The sequence below is a fragment of the Acinonyx jubatus genome, chromosome B4, assembly GCF_027475565.1.
Source record: "Acinonyx jubatus isolate Ajub_Pintada_27869175 chromosome B4, VMU_Ajub_asm_v1.0, whole genome shotgun sequence".
Taxonomy (NCBI): domain Eukaryota; kingdom Metazoa; phylum Chordata; class Mammalia; order Carnivora; family Felidae; genus Acinonyx; species Acinonyx jubatus.
Window position 1 is genome coordinate 26,199,400 of NC_069387.1, and position 18,919 is coordinate 26,218,318.

The 18,919-nt window shown below is 43.4% G+C and overlaps 1 long non-coding RNA gene across 7 annotated transcripts in view; it reads left to right on the forward strand.

The window, feature by feature from the left end:
- Positions 1-8,287, forward strand: part of LOC106977351 (uncharacterized) — a 119,696-nt gene extending 111,409 nt beyond the window's left edge. For 3 of the 7 annotated variants that reach the window (XR_008299972.1, XR_008299978.1, XR_008299976.1), the window contains one exon: positions 3,146-4,403. This is a non-coding gene — a long non-coding RNA (uncharacterized LOC106977351). Of the gene's footprint in view, positions 1-3,145; positions 4,404-7,250 lie in introns of those variants that run through there. The other 4 variants (XR_008299973.1, XR_008299980.1, XR_008299974.1 and 1 more) reach the window with 3 other exon arrangements.
- The last annotated feature ends 10,632 nt before the right edge of the window (positions 8,288-18,919 follow it).

Sequence of the window (18,919 nt, forward strand, 5' to 3'; positions counted from 1 at the left end):
AGAAAAGTTGGAAATGGAGGTGGTTTGCCAATTCGGTGATTCTCCAAAGCAGGGATGGCTTTTCTTTTTCAACTGCTATTTCTTGACTCACTGTGCTTGATTGTACAAGGCCCATCTTGCCTTTCTTGTATCTTCTGAGCTACAAAAACCTGATTTCAGGTATCTTTAAAAAAAAAAAAACCCTGCTAATCACATAGTCTCCCTACCCACCTCCGTACCCCACCCAACCTACTTACCATCTAACAGCACCCAACAGCACCCCCTGGTGGCCATCAGGGAGCTTCTCTGATCCCACACCTTTACCAACTCCTTATCCTTCAGTAGGAAATGTACCCATTCGTTTGTTCGTTCATTCATTCATTCGTTCGTTCATTCATTCGTTCATTCATTCACTTGTTTCTTCAACAACTTATTGATTAATTATGATGCCCCAGGTGTTGCAGACACTAGAGATACCAATGGGAACAGATACGATTCCCGTGGGAGCCACAACTCAGTGAGAAAGCAGATGGACAAGTAGCTGATTATAATCATAAAATGACCGCACCACACGATGCCAGCGACAGGACCAGAAGCATACTTATCTTCATTTCTTCTACACTGATATTCTCCTTGTCATATTCTTCTTTGTATTAGGTGGCATGGAAGCAGCCAAGGGAACTTTTATAACTTTTATAAAAGATTGAGTTTGGGATGTATTTTGCTTGGGTCTAGTGAAGGATTTTTAGGTGGCTTATAGTTAAGTTGCTGTTAGCCCTCCTCATGCAGAAATGGCTTCCAGAAATACTTTTGTCATTCACTGTTGTGACTCAACAGGCTGTGTCATCAGGCTTCACGATCAGAGGTTATATCACAATTTAAACATGTCTCCTCACTCCTGGCACCAGGGCTATGGGTGGAATGGAGAAATGTGATTTAAACGTATGGAGCCAGCAACTGGTCTGTGGGATGTTCTTCGGGTCATCAGACACGTCTGGGACGTTGTAAGGGGAGAGTTTGGTTATGGAAACACTTGACCGAGGTCTCCCAAGATTTGACAGCCATCTTAAAATTGTATACGACGTTTCTAATATTGAGCTGTGAAGCTGAAAGAAATGTTTTCAAACAACCTGTAATATACACCAAGTTCCCATCAACTGTGTTAGAGCAAGAGAATGGATTCTTCTTTTCTCTGTATAAGAAACGGAAGATCTAAAAACGCCTCATGAAGAAGTGATGAAGAGTACGCAGGTAAATAGTAGAGGGAAGAAAACTATCACGGAGGCTACCAACTCTGTAGTATTTGTAGGAATTGTAATATTTGTGGGATTTGTCAGGTGTTGTAGATCTATACTTTGCCGCGAACGTTCTTCTCATTCTAAATGAACTTACGCACACACCTAATTCTCTCTTTCAATTTGTATTCTTTCCTCCCATACTGTATCAACTCCAGACCCTACAAAACTTGAATCAGACCTCAGAAAGAGACCCTGAGGTTGCCCCGGGGATCCGTGAGAGTTCATGGAGCATCCACGTATGAGCGGAGAGATGGAAGAAATATACGAGCTTGCCAAGTGGCCAAGGGGGGGGGGGGCGGGGAACCTGGTGAGGGGACTTTCCAGGCAGAAGGACAAAAGAGAGAGCCCATGAGAGCATTTCCACACAGTATAGGAGGGCATTGCGATTGTGGGCACGGGAGACCCTAGAGGCCGGGCCAGGTCATGAAGAGGGGCTTCTGTTCTACTAAGAGGTTAAGCAATGGAGAAGCACTGGGGAGTTTCGACAGGGGATGGACAGGTGCGGCTCTGGGAGGGCTCCAATGTTCCTGTCTTTGTCCCTTGCAGCTTTTGGCCAATTCTGCCTTTTTCAGCCTTTCTTGTCTCTGGGTACACATCTCCTTTAACCTTCCTTCTTTCTTATGCTTTGGGTTAATTCAGAAAAATGTTTCCCTCGTCCGCCCTCCTCTCTGTCCTGTGCATGCAAATTCTTAATCTCGTCCCCCCCATTCAATTGTGAAATGGGAATGACCTCAGTCATCAAATAGAATAAAACAATGTTGGTGAGCACTCACTCTCTTAGTCTGTTTGGGCTGCTATAAGAAAATACCACAGGGGCGCCTGGGTGGCTCAGTTAGTTGCGCGTCCGACTTTGGATCAGGTCATGATCTTGCAGTTTTGGAGTTCGAGCCCTGCATTGGGCTCTGTGCCGACAGCTGGGAGCCTGGCGCCTGCTTCGGATTCTGTGTCTCCCGCTCTCTCTGCCCCTTTCCTGCTCACACTCTGTCTCTTTCCGTCTCTCAAAACATAAAATAAAATGTTAAAAAAAAAAAAAACCCGAGAAATGAAAAGAAAATACCACAGACTGAGTAGTTTATAAACAATGGAAATCGATGTCTCACAGCTCTGGAAGCTGGAAGTCCAAGATCAGGGTGCCAGCCTGGTAGAGTGAGGGCCCTCTTCCCAGTTCCTAGCCAGTGCCTTCTCGCTGTGTCCTCACACAGGGGAAGGGACTCTCAGCTCTCTGGAGAGTCTCTTTTATAAGGCACTAATCCAATTCGTGATGGTTCTACCCTCATGCTGTAAGCACCTCCCCAAGGCCTCACCTCCTGGTACCATCAACGTTGAGGGTCAGGGTTTCAACATATGAATTTCGGGGGGGGGGGGCGGGGAGGGACACAAATATTCCCGTGTGTGTGATGTGCTGAGGGATTTAGTTGCTAATGAGAACAGCAGAGATCCTATCTCTAAGAATTAGCTTGTCCCAGGGGCACCCGGGTGGCTCAGTAGGGTGAGCGTCTGACTTCTGCTCAGGTCATGATCCCACGGTTCGGAAGTTTGAGCCCCGCGTCAGGCTCTGTGGTGACAGCTCGGAGCCTGGAGCCTGCCTCAAGTTCTGTTGCTCCCTCTCTCTGCCCCTCCCCTCCCTCTCTCACACTCTCCCTCTCTCTCTCTCTCTCTCTCTCAGAAATAATAAATAAACATTAAACAAAAAATTAAAAAAAAAGAATTAACCTGTCATAGAGAAGCAAGTATCATTGACATTAAATGAGAAGAGAACATAAACGATATACTAGTTGAATGAAATGGTATCGTTTTACCAGACAGATAGAGTAATCTCTTTGAAGAGTTTTATAGTAACTTCCAGACCTTTTCCTCTTTCTCTTTAGGAACTTGAACGAGTGTCTGGAAAGCACTCTATGAAGCAGCAGGGGAAGAATTCTCTCAAGTTGCTAAAGCCGGGATGCTATGGTGAACCAGCCTTTACCAAACACTCCACACGGAATATGTACAACTTACAAGTTCAAAGGGAGGTGAAGTAAACGTACTTTTAGGAAACGGAAATATGTTTGTCAGCGAATTTATATTTCCACAAATCTCTCATGTGGACACTCAGAGTAAGAAATGTCGATAGGAACGAGACCACTCGGACCTGATCACATGACAAAAGCAGCCCTATATTTAGAATCTTAGGCTTTACAAACATTTTTTTCAATGTGCATTTAATTTTTGAGAGAGAGAGAGAGACACACACACACACAGAAAGCGAGCAGAGGAGGGGCAGAGTGAGAGAGGGAGGCACACAATCCGATGCTGGCTTCAGGCTCCGAGAGCTGTCAGCACAGAGCCCGCCGCAGGGGCTCGAACTTGCAAACTGCGAGGTCATGACCTAAGCCAAAGTCAGACGCTCAACCAACTGAGCCACTCAGGCGCCCTTAGAATCTTAGGTTTTGAAAGTTGAAAGAAACTAACATGACTTCATCTTTCCCCCCCCGTGTTATAATTTCTTCCAGTTTTCTTTGTTTGGATGAGGTGTCTGTATCCATGATGTTTTTAAGAAGCATGCTCAAGCCCTGGGATGTTTATTTCATTTGCGTAAGATGTGAATATTTATCCATGTGAGCTTGTCCATGCTGCCGATCCTCCCTGAAGTGAATCTGTCGTGTTCTGTTTCAATCTGTCTATGCGATCTGCTGAGCGAATCTCCCTACAGTTTGCGATTCTTTCTTCCCAAACATGTGTCTCCTGTTTGTACTTACGTGGAGACACTGTCCTCCATTGATTCTTTCTGGTAGTGATTCCCTTACCTCTTTATGTTCTGACATTAAAAGGGGTTGGCTTAAATCATGTCTCCAGAGTAAATGGCATAAAGATCTTGGTCACTTAAGCGTTTCCTGCCTGTGTGCATTTTCAGACATCGGCAATGGCTACCCCGTGAAGATACTGTCCTCAAAGATCAATGATTTCTGGATTTTCAGGGCTCATCTTTTCTACCAATTAAGCCATGGGCCTTTCCTTTTCAAACATACATTTGCTTTGATATTTCATTACATGAGAACGTGGATTCAGCCATTTGAGCGTATGGATGTTAGCGTGGCAGTGACGTCTCTATGGAAAGATAGGAACATTTGCATCTTCTCCCATTTATTTATTTATTTATGTATTTATTTATATTTATTTATTTTTAAATCCTTGCATATTTTTATTTTTATTTATTTTTTAAATGTTTATTTATTTTTGAAGGAGAGAGAGAGAGAGAGAGAGAGACAGAGTGTGAGTGGGGGAGGGGCAGAGAGAGAGGGAGACACAGGATCTGAAGCAGGCTCCAGGCTCCGAGCTGTCAGCACAGAGCCCGATGCGGGACTCGAACCCGCATCATGACCTGAGCTGAAGTCGGACGCTTAACCGACTGAGCCACCCAGGTGCCCCGCATCTTCTCCCATTTAATCCCAGTAACATCTTTGGGGTTTTTGTTTGTTTGCTTTTTTAATGAAGGCCAAACAATTTATAATCTAGGAGAATGAGATCCTTAGGAGTTGTGCATCTTGGCTGCACCGTATCCCTGCATGTGTTTCTTTGCCGAAGGAGAATTTGCAAGTACACATTTCGTTTAACAGGACAGTTGAGCCTGTGTTGTTATACAGGGAGCTAGGGTCCTAACCTCTAGCATGGTTGAAAATCCACATGTAACATACACAGTCGATTAACACATATTTTGTATGTTACATGTATTATATCCTGTGTTCTTTTTTTTAATGTTTATTTATTTTTGAGAGAGAGACAGAGAGAGAGAGAGAGAGAGAGCGCGACCAGAGGAGGGACAGAGAGAGAGACACACACAGAATCTGAAGCCAGACTCCAGGCTCCGAGCTGTCAGCACAGAGCCCGACACGGGGCTCAACCACGTGAACCGTGAGATCATGACCTGAGCCAAAGTCGGATGTTTAACCAACTGAGCCACCCAGGCACCCCACCCCCCACCCTGAATTCTTACAATAAAGGAAGCCAGAGGAAAGAAAGTGTTGTTAGGAAAATCATAAGGAAGAGCAAATATACTTATGGTACTGTACTGTACTTATGGGAAAAATATCTGCATACAAGTGGACCTCGGCCGCTCAATCCCGCGTTGTTCAAGAGTCCGTCGTATTTGCAATTTGGACCCCCAAATAGCGTGCATTGTGTAAATTCTCCCTTCCTCAAGAATTTGCTCCCGAGACAAATATTTATTGACGGTCCACTCTGCGGGAAGCCCTGTGCTTGCCCTGGGCACACAGATGTCTTACAGCCAGGCCTTGTGTCCTTAAAGAGCTTACAAAGTTGCCAAAGGGGAAAAAGCAAAGAAAAATGTAATCGAGGGGCTATTTACATACAAACGCTAAGCTGCCAAGTTGGCAAATTTAATAATGGCATCCCCAAGTTAATAGTAAACAACTTTCCAGCCCCGAAGGCTTTGTGCCCCTGCTGAGGCTGGATAAATGATTTTACCACAAAATATTGGATTAGAAGAAATTCATTTATGGTTTCCATGGGTTCTAACAAAAATGTGAGCGCCGCTCTGACTAGTTGAAACTCAGAAAAACTTCTGAGCCTTTTCCTTTCAGTAAAGAAGTCAGGATCTTGAAGACACAGACGAAGGGGAACTGGGGTTTACCCTTGTTTGTTTCCTTCCCTGTCGTGACCCCTTTCAGGATGCTGAGCCACAAGTCCTAGAAATAAAGAGATACAGTTCGTTGCCAGAGGTTACTTGGCCCTTAAGTAGTTTTGTTTTGAAGACTAGCCAGAAATACAGAAACAATCTCATTGACCTTTAGATCAAAAGCCACCGGAAGCTCATAGAGGAAGAAAGAACCAAATGACGATGGCTGGCTCTTTTTGGGGACAGGAATGCAGCTTTCTGTATGGTTTGGGTTTTCCTCTGTGCCTATAAGAAGTATCACGTGGGCAGGTAATCTGTGTATCCACATTTGTTTTTAGAAAGAAGTGGGGGGGCAGTAATGTGACGCGGGCACATACCTACCTCCCTTTAATAGTTCATGGATCATGTTAACATTCAAAAGCCATAACGTTTCTACTGTTCGAGAGGCCAAATCTGAAAACAGCATTTCTACAAATTCGTTTTTGAGGGGCCTTCACATCTTGAGGGATGGCTGCCGTGAATTAGCTCTATGACTCGCTTAGAGTGTGGTTGAGGTTTTAAATCCTACAGTCACCGCCTCGTTCTCATGGCTTCTTCCCATTTTTTCTCACATTTCTCTCCACAGTGCGTGAGTCTGGTGAGGATTCATCCATCGCTTGATCGCTACTGTGTTTCCTTAGTGTTTTTCTATCTTTAAAACCACATCGTTATGGGGCACCTGGGTGGCTCAGTCGGTTAAGCCTCTGACTTCAGCTCAGGTCATGATCTCATGGCTCCTGAGTTCAAGCCCCACGTCGGGCTCTGTGCTGACAGCTTGGAGCCTGCTTTGGATTGTGTCTCCCTCTCTCTCTTCCCCTCCCCCTACTCCTTCTCTCTCTCTCTCTCTCAAAATAAACATTAAAAAAAATTTTAAAACCCACATCGTTATAATTAGTAGCATAGATTTTGTACCTTTTGGTCTTCCGTGAAGGCTGACCTAGAAGTAGAGGGTGAGGTTCGGAAAGGCAGGCTTTCATTCAGTGAAAGGACGCCCTTTGTAACCATCAGGGCTGCCCCGTGGATTGGCCACCTTAGAAGGGAGTGAGCATGACGCCGGTGGGGCTGCATGGTGACAGGCTGCATTGTGGCACTAGGAAGATCAGAAAGAGGATGCTAACTTTAGGAGAGAAGTGGTGAAAAATCATCGCTCGGGTCCCTTCGGACCCTAAGCCTTTTATACTTCTGTGTGCCCAGCAGTACCAAGGAAGGCAGTTTTTACTTTAAATTTTTCATCACCAGGAAAAGCATCACACCTCATATAAGAGGATGAAGCTGTATTTTATGTTTGGCCATTTGCTCGTAGGGATTTTTTTTTCCAGCTTATTTTCAGATCCTGAGCTGTGGTGGATACTGCCTGCTGTGGCCTGAATGTTTGGCCTCAATACGTTGAAATCATGACAAAGGCAGTGGGGCCGTTGGGGGGCGGGGATTAAGTCACTAGCATGGAACCCTCGTGAATGGAATTGGTGCCCTTGTGAAAGAGACCTCGGAGAGCCCCTTTGCCCCTTCCACTCTGTGAGGTTATAGATAGAAGATGCTGTCTATGAACCAGAAAGCAGGCTGGCACTGACTGCAGTCCCCCAGAGCGTGGACTTCCAGCCTCCCGATGTGTGAGAAATCAGACTCTGTTATTTATCTGTTATTTACAAGCCACCGAGTCTCAGATAATCTGTTGGAGTGGCCTGCCTGGACTAAGACACCAGCTAGCTGGAGTTTGAGGACCGACGTGTGCCTATGCGGTTTCCACACACGCCGTCCGGTTTAGCCATGCAGACGAACTGCACCATCACTTAGGTCAGATAGGCGGTTAATCGGGCAGAACGTCTGAGCAGGTTCTCCTGTGGCGACTGACTCTGCAGACTCTGGAGAAATGTCCTAAGTGTTAGAGTCGAAGTTGAATTTAAGGTACGGTGGGGTAAGGGAGCTTTGGGCAGGGAGAAAAGCAGAAGATCTTTCCTATTAGGAGGGGATAGATCACATCACATACCAATGCTTTGGAAATCCATTTATTTAATTTACTTTTTTTTTTTTTTAGTTTTATTTTTTGAGACAGAGGGTGCAAGTCAGTGAGGGGCAGAGAGAGGGAGAGAAGCGGGGCTCACCCGAAGCAGGGTTCCTGCTCACCCGATGCGGGGACTCGAACTCACGAACTTGAGATCCTGTCAGACCTTAACCGACTGAGCCACCCAGACGTCCCTCAGAAATGCATTTAAGTGCAGTCACACTCGCAGGCTCTGGACCAGTGGGAATCTAAACGAACATGGAAGGTACTTTCTGCACTCCCGGATATCCTGGGACAGCTTCCCCAAGGGAGCGCCCACCACGTGGACTCGGTACATTCTGGACCCTGCTGCTCACAGAGAGGGAGACACAGAATCCAAAGCAGGCTCCGGGCTCTGAGCTGTCAACACAAAACCCGACGCGGGGCTCGAACTCACGAACCGCAAGATCATGACCTGAGACGAAGTTGGACGCTTAACTGACTGAGCCACCCAGGCGCCCCAAATGTTTATTCATTTTTGAGAGAGACAGCGTGAGCAGGGGAGGGGCTGAGAGAGAGGGAGACAGAGGAACCAAAGCAAGCCCCACACTGACAGTGCACAGCCCAATGCGGGGCTTGAACTCACGAACTGTGAGATCATGACCTGAGCTGAAGTCAGACACTCAACCAACTGAGCCGCCCAGGGGCCCCTGTTAGGTGACATATTTTATGTGCCTGACACAGATGGCCTGAAGCAATCTTTGCCTCGTGTAAGAAGGGTCACTCCCAAATAATATAAGAAGATTGGAAGAGGGGATTCCGTTAATTTCTGTTTCCAAAAGAAAGAATTTACCGAAGATCCACACATGGAATGAACTGTTTTCATGGTAGATATTTGCCTTTTTATCACAAAACAGTATATGATAGTTTTGTAGATTTTTGTATTTTTTCTACAATGGCTCGATGTTTCCAACATTCCATGACCATTTTCCATGTTATTAAATATTTTTCTATAACAATATTTGAACGGTTTTACTGCGTTCCATTCTACGTATATACTATAATCCACTGAATGTCTTCCTTTTTGCACACTCCCGCTATTTCCAATTTTGCTTTTTTTAAGTTTATTTATTTAATTTGAGAAAGCTGAGTGAGGGAGGGGCAGAGAGAGAGGAGAGAGAGAATCCCAAGCACGATCTATGTCATCAGTGTGGAGTCTGATGAGGGGTTCCATCTCACAAACCATGAGATCATGACCTGAGCAGAAATCAAGAGTTGGACGCTCAACCCACTGAGCCACCCAGGGGCCCCTCCAATTTCCCTTTTTTAGCAATACCGCAAGTATGCTTCTCCCAGAAATGTAGGCTAGCACCCATTTCCCCCCAAAATTCTTTACACAAAGTATAATCACTTAAACTATTTAAAAATTAATTTAATAAGCAAAGAAAGCATTCTATTGTTGCTTAAATTTGCATCTTTTTAAATAACTTTTAGGGCTAATTACATTTTCAAGTGTTTATTGACCATCTGTGTATTTTCATGAATTTCCCCTTTTGGTCTCTGCCTATTTGAGGAAGGGGAATGAGTGTTTTCTAATAGAATACAAGAAGTTTGAAAATTATATAACAGATGGGATATGTTGCCAATAAATTCAGCGTTTTGTCGTTTGCCCTTACATTGTATTTACGGTGTTGTTTGTTTTTGACATACAGAAAATTTTAGCTTTAACGTTATCAGAACTGCCTGAGAATCCTGGAAGACACAATAAATGTGCAATCCACAGTCTCTTGTCTTTAAGGAGCTTATAATTCAATTGTGGAAATAGCTATAAATGTACATAAAATAAGCAATACGATATTTAAAGCAGCAGTCTTTCAAGGAAGGGCTTAGCCTCTAGGAGATAGGGCTGTTGCTTGCTCAGAGTTTGAAAAAGCCCCTTACGTGCTCCCGATCATCAGTTGTCATCGCTTGGTTGATGATCACAGATGTCATCATCAGGCTGGACAAGAATGAAGAGCGTCTCCAGGCCGCATGTGACTAATGGCCCACAAATGTGACAATGCACTCAGGCTGACCCTCCTCGCAGTGCTGCGTTATTTTCTTTCTCTCTTCTGGGCAACTGATTGCACATTTGTGTCAGCACCCTTGATGATGTCAGTGATATTAATTGTGTTGATCTCCGCGTCTACAAAAACTTAGAAAAGCATCTAGAAAAAAAAAAATTGGGGGAGAACGAGAACAAACATTAGCTTTCGTTATCTTTTTATTTTCGGGGTAGCGTTCAAATTAGATGGTGTTGCCTGTGAGAGGTGAGGTCTTGCTTGTCTCCGTGTGTCTCTGGGCACTCTGAAGTGCCCAGCACATTTGTTACAATTTGCAATGTGTCTTAAAGAGTCCAACCCGATGAGACCTCACCGCGTGTGTGCGTGCGTGTGCGTGTATATGTGTCTCTGGGGGGTGGGGCAGACAGGGGGAGGAGATGAGGATTGAAAGCCTGGGGAGGCGGCTGCCTGAACTGACTCCGGTCCAGTGTGAGGGGCTGGCTGAGGGGCACTGTGGGAAACATCTCTCTGGATGGTACAGCAAAGCAACAGGACATGTCCAGAGAGCACGAGCCTTTCCAGCTCTGGTGGGCTTCAGCCAGTGGGGTGCTGGCACTATTTAACAACAAGGTCTCTGTGAGGGAACAAAGTCCTGATGTGAAGCATCTGCTGATTTCAATGGGGTGAATACTTTCCCTGTGGGCAACTGCAAGCTTCCACCGTGAAGTCGCGGAGTGTGGAGCTAGAAAGAGATGTGCGCTGCAGGTCCTCGTGAGCCAGTCGGTGTGAGCTGACAGAGTTCTGTTTCTGTGCAATCCATCCATCCATCCATTCATTCGTGGCAGGACCATGACTACTCTGTGAGGTGGGAGCCATGAGGGGGGCAGAGTCCAGCATGGCATGGGAGCGTGTCCGGGAAGCAGCCCTGCAAGCTGGAATGGGCCTGGCTGAGAGGCAGCAGGACCTGGTGCTAAGCTGTAAAGTCCAGGCCAAGGTAGGGGGACACCTGCACTCAGAGAGGCTGCAGGGGTGCCAGCACTCATCTCTGGCCAATTTCAAAACTGTCAACATGACCCAGGGACTGGTGCCCAGGGACTGATGCTGTGGATGTGCTTCCTCTCCTTGTCAGACCTGGCTCAGGCACAGACCTGGGGGAACCAGCTGATGAAGAGCCCTAGGGACTCCAAAACCAGGGCCAGATGGGCCAAGGACTTCAGTGAACCCCCAGTGAGTGAATCTGATGTCTTCATTTATCCACATCCGAGGAAGGAAACAATCCTATTGTTTCAGTATTCAGACCTAATTAGGAGTTAACATTACATCTTTTACTCCATAAGTGAATATTTTTAGGTAAACAAGAGGGATACGATTTTGCTGTTATGGAGTCTGCATTCTTGTGAAGGGGACAGATGACAGACATTTTCACTCTCCTTCCAACTGGGGACAGGCATACTGCTTTAGATAGGGTAGTCGTGGTCCTTCTGAGAAGCCAACGTTTGAACTGAGGCCTGAAAGATGAGAATGGACCAGTCATTCCAAGAGCTGGGACAGAAGGTAAAGTAAGGACCAAGGTCCTGAGGCAGGAAGAAGGAATTGTGTTATCTCCAGTCTATGAAAACTTAGAAAAGTGTCTGAAAAAAAAAATTAGGGGGGAATGAGAACAAACATTAGCTTTCACTCTTTTTTTTTTTTTTTTTTGGTGGCATTCAAATTAGATTGTGTTGTTTCTCAGAGTTGAAGTCTTGCTTGTCTCTGTCTCTCTATGCACCCTGAAGTACCTAGCACATTAGTTAGAATTTGCATTTGCATTTAGTCTTCAATCCATTCTGAGCTTATTTTTGTGTGTGCTGTAAGAAAGTAGTCCAGTTTTATTCTTTTGCATGTTGCTGTCCAGTTTTCCCATCACCATTTGTTAAAGAGATGTCTTTTTCCCATTGCATTTTTTTGCTTCCTTTGTCATAGATTAATTGATCATATAAGCACGGGTTTATTTCTGGACTCTCTAGTCTTTTCTTTTGATCTATGTGTCTATTTTTGTGCCAGTACCATACTGTTTTGATTACCACAACTTTGTAGTATTTCTTGAAATCTGGGATTGTGATACCACTAGCTTTCTTCTTTTGTGGTTCCATATACATTTTAGGATTATTTATTCCTGTTCTGTGAAAAATACTGTTGGTATGTTGATAAGGATCGCATTAAATCCGTAGACTGCTTTGGGTAGTATGGACATTTTAACAATATTTGTTCTCCCAATCCATGAACATGGAATATCTTTCCATTTGTTTGTGTCCTGTTCAATTTTTTCATCAATATTTTGTAAGTTTTCAGAGTACAGGTCTTTCACCTTCTTGATTAAGTTTATTCCTAGATATTTTATTCTTTTTGGTGCAATTGTGAGATTGTTTTGTTTTGTTTTGTTTTGTTTTGTTTTCTTTTCAAAAGGCTAAAGAAGTACAAGTACTTTATTTATTTATTTATTTATTTATTTATTTATTTAATGTTTATTTTTAAGAGAGAGAGAGAGAGAAAAAGAGAGTGAATGGGGGAAGGGCAGAGAGCGAGGGGAACAGAGGATCCAAAGTGGTCTCTGCGCTGACAGCAGCAAGCCCGATGTGGGGCTTGAACTCACAAACTGAGATTATGACCTGAGCTGAAGTAGACACTCAACCGACTGAGCCACCCAGGCACCCCGATGAGAGTGTTTTTTTAATTTCTCTTTCTGCTACTTCATTGTTAATGTGTAGAAATGCAACAGATTTATATATATTGAGTTTGTATCCTGTGACTTTACTTGAAATCATTTATCACCTCTAGTAGTTTTTTGGTGGAGATTTTAGGGTTTTCTATATACAGTATCATGTCATCTGCAAAGAGTGAAGATTTTACTCCTTCCTTACCAATTTGGATGACTTTTATTTACTTTTCTTGTCTTACTGCTGTGGCTAGGACTTCTAGGACTATATTGAAAAAAAATGGTGAGAGTGGACATTCTTGTTTTGTTCCTTCGGGGAAAAGCTCTTTCTTAGGGGAAAGAGCTCTCGTTTTTTCACCATTGACTATGATGTTTGCTGTGGGTTTTTCATGTATATGCTTTATCATGTTGAGGTACGTTTCCTCTAAACTCACTTTGTTGAATGTTTTTTTTTATCAAGAGTGGATGTTGTACTTTGTCACATGCTTTTTCTACATCTCTTGAAATGATCATGTGGTTTTTATCCATTCTCTTGATGTGATGTATCACATTGATTGCTTTGCAAATATTGAACCAGGCTTGCATCCCAGGAATAAATCCCACTTGATCATGATGAATATTTTTCTCATGTATTATTGCATCCAATTTGTTAATTTTCGTTGAGGATTTTTGCATTTATATTTATCAGAAATATGGCCTACAGTTGTGTCATTATCTGGTTTTGGCATCAGGGTAATGCTAGCCTCGTAGAATTAATTTGGAAGCTTTCCTTCCTCTTCTATTTTTTGGAATAGCTTGACAAGAATAGGTTTAATTCTTCTTTAAACGTTTGGTAGAATTCACCTGTGGAGCCATCTGGTTCTGGATTTTTGTTTGTTGGGAGTTTTTTGGTTACGGATTCAATTTCATTGCTGGTAATTGGTCTGTTAAAATTTTCTGTTTCTCCCTGATTCAGTTTTGGGAAATTATATGTTTCTAGGAATTCAGCCATTTCTTCTAGGTTATACAATTTGTTGGCATATAATTTTTCCTAATATTCTCATAATCTTTTGTATTTTGGTGATGTTGGCTATTATTTCTCCTCTTTCATTTCTGACTTTGTTTATTTGAGTCTTTTTTTTTTAAATGAGTTTGATTAGGGGGTTATCAATTTTGTTGATCTTTTCGAAGAACCAGCTCCTGGTTTTATTGCTCTGTCCTATTGTTTTTGTTTTGTTTTGTTTTGTTTTTAGTCTCTGTATCATTTATTTCTGTTCTAATTTTTATTATTTCCTTCCTTCTACTGGTTTTGGGTTTGTTTGTTCTCTTTCTTGTAGCTCCTATAGGTGTGTAATGTAAGGTTGTTTGAGATTTTTCTTGCTTTCGAGGTGGGCCTGTATTACTATAAACTTCTCTCTTAGAACAGCTTTTACTGGATCCCAAATACTGGAACATTGTGTTTTCATGTTCATTTGTCTCCATATTTTTTTTTCCTGCTGAAAATCAGCTGATAGCCTTATGGGATTTCCTTTGTATGTAACTGTTTTATTTTTCTCTTACTGTTTTAAAATTCTCTCTTTATCACTTAATTTTTGCCATTTTACTTGTTAAATCTTGGTGTGGGCCTCCTTGGGTTGATTTTGTTGGGGGATCTCTGTGCCTCCTGAGTCTGGATTTCTGTTTTCTTTCCCAGATTAAGGAAGTTTTCAGCTATTATTTCTTCAAGTAAATTTTCTTTCTTTAAAACATTTATTTACTTAAATTCAATACAATGTAGTGTTGGTTTCAGGAATAGAACCCATTGATTCATCACTTACATATAACACTGAGTGCTCATCCCAACAAGTACTCTCCTTAATGCCCATCACCCATTTAGTCCTTTACTCACTCACCTCCTCTCCAGCAACTCTGTATTTAAGAGTCTCTTATGGTTTGCCTCCCTCTGTTTTTATCTTACTTTTCCTTCCCTTTCCCTATTTTCATTTGTTTTGTTTCTTAACTTCCACATATGAATGAAATCATACGATATTTATCTTTCTCTGACTGACTTATTTTTCTTAGCATATACACTCTAGTTCCATCCATGTAGTTGCAAATGGCAAGATTTCATTCTTTTTGACCGCTGTGTAATATTCCACTATATATATATATATATATATACACACACACACACACACACACACACACACACACCCATACCCCATCTTCTTTATTCATTCATCAGTTGATGGACATTTGGGCTCTTTCCATAATTTGGCTATTGTTGATTGTGTACTATAAACATTAGGTTGCATGTGCCCCTTTTTTTTTTTTTTTGAACGTTTTTATTTTTTATTTTTGGGACAGAGAGAGACAGAGCATGAACGGGGAGGGGCAGAGAGAGAGGGAGACACAGAATCGGAAACAGGCTCCAGGCTCTGAGCCATCAGCCCAGAGCCTGACGCGGGGCTCGAACTCACAGACTGCGAGATCGTGACCTGGCTGAAGTCGGACGCTTAACTGACTGCGCCACCCAGGCGCCCCTGCATGTGCCCCTTTGAATCAGCATTTTTGTATACTTTGCATAAATACCTAGTTGTGCAATTGCTGGGTCGTAGCATACTTCTATTTTTAATTTTTTGAGGACTCTCCACACTGTTTTCCAGAGTGGCCGCACCAGTTTGCATCCCCACCAACAGTTCGAAAGTGTTCCTCTTTCTCTGCATCCTCACCAGCATCTGTTGTTTCCTAATCTTCAAGTAAATTTTCTTCCCACTTTTCTCTTTCTTCTCCCTCTGCGATATCTATAATGCAAATGTTATTACACTTGGTGGTGTTACTGAGTTCTTTTAATCTATTTTCATTCTTTGTTTTTATTTTTTCTTTTTCCTGTTCAGCTTGACTGCTTTCCATTAGTCTTCCAGGTCACTGATTGGTTCTTTTGCTTCCCATAGTCTACTATTTATTCCCTCTAGTGTATTTTTAATTTCAGGTATTGAGTTATTCATCTTTGGTTGGTTCTCTTTTTATATTTTTTATCTCTTTGTTGAAGGTCTCACTGAGGTCCTATACTCTTTTCTCAAGTCCACTGAGTATCTGTATGACCATTACTTTAAATTCTCTATCAGGCATATTGCTTACCTCCATTTTTTAAGCTCCCTTGCTATGATTTTGTCCTGTTCTGTCATTTGGAACATATTCCTCTGTCTTGCCATTTTGTATCTCTGTGTCTGTTTCTATGTGTTAGGAAAGTCAGCCATGTCTCAAGAAGAGGTCCTATAGTTCCCTGCAGTGCAATGTTCCCTGTTCACCAGAACCTGGTGCTTCACAGGTGTCTACTCTAGACACGTAAGGTGGGCCTTACTATTGTGACTGAGCTGTGTTTGCCCTCTGTGCAGTTGTGTGCAATGGCTCTCTTTAACTATTGTGGGCAGGGCTTAGTCCCTGTCTTGTTAGTGAGCCAATCTGGGGCTGCCTTAGGCTTGAATTGAGTCAGACAAGGCATTTAGCAGAGCTTCAGGTACATTGAATCGCAAGGCACTTTCCCTGTGTTGCCCCTGAGGGGTTTCATCGGTGGGCAGACCCTGGAGTCAGACCAGATGTCTTCCCTCTGCTGGGGCCACAGAGGAGCTGGTGTGTGTGGCTCTCTTCTTTCCCAGGGCAAGAGTTAATTTGGACTGGTGTTGACCCCCGTCACAGCTGCTTGCACGATACTGGGCTTGTGGTGACACTTGGGATGGGCTCCTACCAAGGGCAGGTTGGAAGAGATGGATCTTCAGGAGAATACAAGGTGGGATGTATTGTTAGGAAGCATTTTCAATATGGCCTCTTCTCTACGATAAGCAGTGGACAGTTTGTTCCCCCAGTCTAAAGGGCATGTTCTGGGTTATTTACACTGATGTGGATGTTATTTAGGTGTATCCATGGGGTGAAGTGAGTTTAGGATCCTTCTTCTCTGCCATCTTCCCGAGAAGTCCAAACTAAAGACTTTTGATAATGATCAGGAGACGTTTTTCTTACATAACAGATAATTTAAAAAAATTTTTTTACGTTTATTGATTTTTGAGACAGAGAGAGTGTGAGCTGAGAAGGGGCAGAGAGAGAGAGAGAGAGAGAGAGAGAGAGAGATACAGAATCCGAAGCAGGCTTCAGGCTCTGAGCTGTCAGCACAGAGCCTGATGCGGGGCACAAACCCACAAACAGTGGGATCATGACCTGAGTCGAAGTTCGGCGCTTAGCCGACTGAGCCTCCCAGGCACCCCACAGATAATTTTTTTAGTTAAGCTTTTTATTTTGAGATAATTATAGATTTACACGCAGGTATAACGATACAGAGAGATTCCATATGCACTTGATACCCAGGTTTCCTCAACGGTAACATCTTATAAAACCGTACTGCAGTCTCACAACCAGAATATTGGCACTGATGTGGTCAAGATACAGAGCACTTCCATCACCATAAAGATCTGTAATGTTTCCTTTTTTAGCCACACCCACTTACTTCCCGCCCACCACCATTCCTAGCAACTGGTACTGTGTTCCTCTTTTCTATAATTTTATCATTACCATTTAAACAATGCTATTTGGGGGGCGCCTGGGTGGCGCAGTCGGTTAAGCGTCCGACTTCAGCCAGGTCACGATCTCGCGGTCCGTGAGTTTGATCCCCGCGTCGGGCTCTGGGTTGATGGCTCAGAGCCTGGAGCCTATTTCCGATTCTGTGTCTCCCTCTCTCTCTGCCCCTCCCCCGTTCATGCTCTGTCTCTCTCTGTCCCAAAAATAAAAAAAAAAAAAAAAAAAAAAAAAGAATGCTATTTGGATGGAATCATTGAATTTAGCAATTCAAACTTTATGAACACTACAGAAGCTTGCTTTCCCTTTAAAATTTCTTTTCTTCTTGATATGATGAAAATCATACTTTTCAAGATTTTTTTTTTCAAGTTTACGAAACGCCTTTTGTTATCTTTTTCCACGGAAAGGATGTTGTGTTGTCATTTTATCCTTCCTGGATCTGTTATGGAATGCACTCTTGCATAGCGAAAATGTTTGCTTCCATTCTTAAGCTAACTTACTAAGAATGAAAAGAAGTCACAGGTCACAATTTGGCTAGTGAAGGAAACACTTCTTTTTTTTTTTTTAATTTTTTTTAACGTTTATTTATTTTTGAGACAGAGAGAGACAGAGCATGAACAGGGGAGGGTCAGAGAGAGAGGGAGACACAGAATCTGAAACAGGCTCCAGGCTCTGAGCTGTCAGCACAGAGCACAACGTGGGGCTCGAACTCACGGACCGCGAGATTATGACCTGAGCCGAAGTCGGACGCTTAACCGACTGAACCACCCAGGCGCCCCCACAGATCTGGTTTTCTATTTAGTGCATTTAAAAATCTTTCTTCTTATTTTTTTAACGTTTATTTATTTTTGAGACAGAGAGAGACAGAGCATGAACAGAGGAGGGTCAGAGAGAGAGGGAAACACAGAATCTGAAACAGGCTCCAGGCTCTGAGCTGTCAGCACAGAGACCGACCCGGGGCTCGAACTCACGGACCACAAGATCATGACCTGAGCCAAAGTCGGACGCTGAACCGACTGAGCCACCCAGGCGCCCCAGGAAACACTTCTTTATGGCGTTAGGTATAACGCAGGAAGCTGTTGGGAAACAGCAGAGAATGGGACTTCAGGTTGGACAGCCAGGCTTTGGCTCTCTGCTGGCCCTGTCTCTTCCCTGTCTCCTGCCTCCCAGACCTGCAGCCAGCTGGTGTTCAGGCTATACTGCAGTGTCAGAGATCTTTCTATTCCTATATCCCAGTTTTTCTGTGGCTACCTGGCATTGCAGATCTCTGATGAAGCCTCTGTTCTTCCCTGATCCTGCCCAACCTATTTGCTTCTAGGTCACAGCTTTTCACCCAGCCTGCTCAGTGGAGACTGCAGGACTGGGAGACCAGCAGTGTTGTTTTCTTTCTTAGATCTTCAGGCCCTTGGGTTTCTGAGTGCATCTCTACTGCTTACCCACTTAGCCTTGCCTGTTACAGAACTCTCCTGGGTGTTACATATCTGCTCTTAAAAAAAAAAAAAAAAAAAAAGAGCTTCAATCCCAGGTCCTACTACAAACCACAGAATGGATGAAAATCTGGCAAAATATCTAGATGTCAAGTGGGGTGGGCTTTTGATTGTTTACTTTGTTTGCTTTGATTGTGCATGTGGGTTGTCTGCTCTGATCAACTCTCTTTGGTAACTTCCAATCCCTTCTTGTGCTCTAGCTTGTATTAACGTACCTTACTGTGTGTCCCTGGGTCTTGTTTTAGTCTCCATTTCT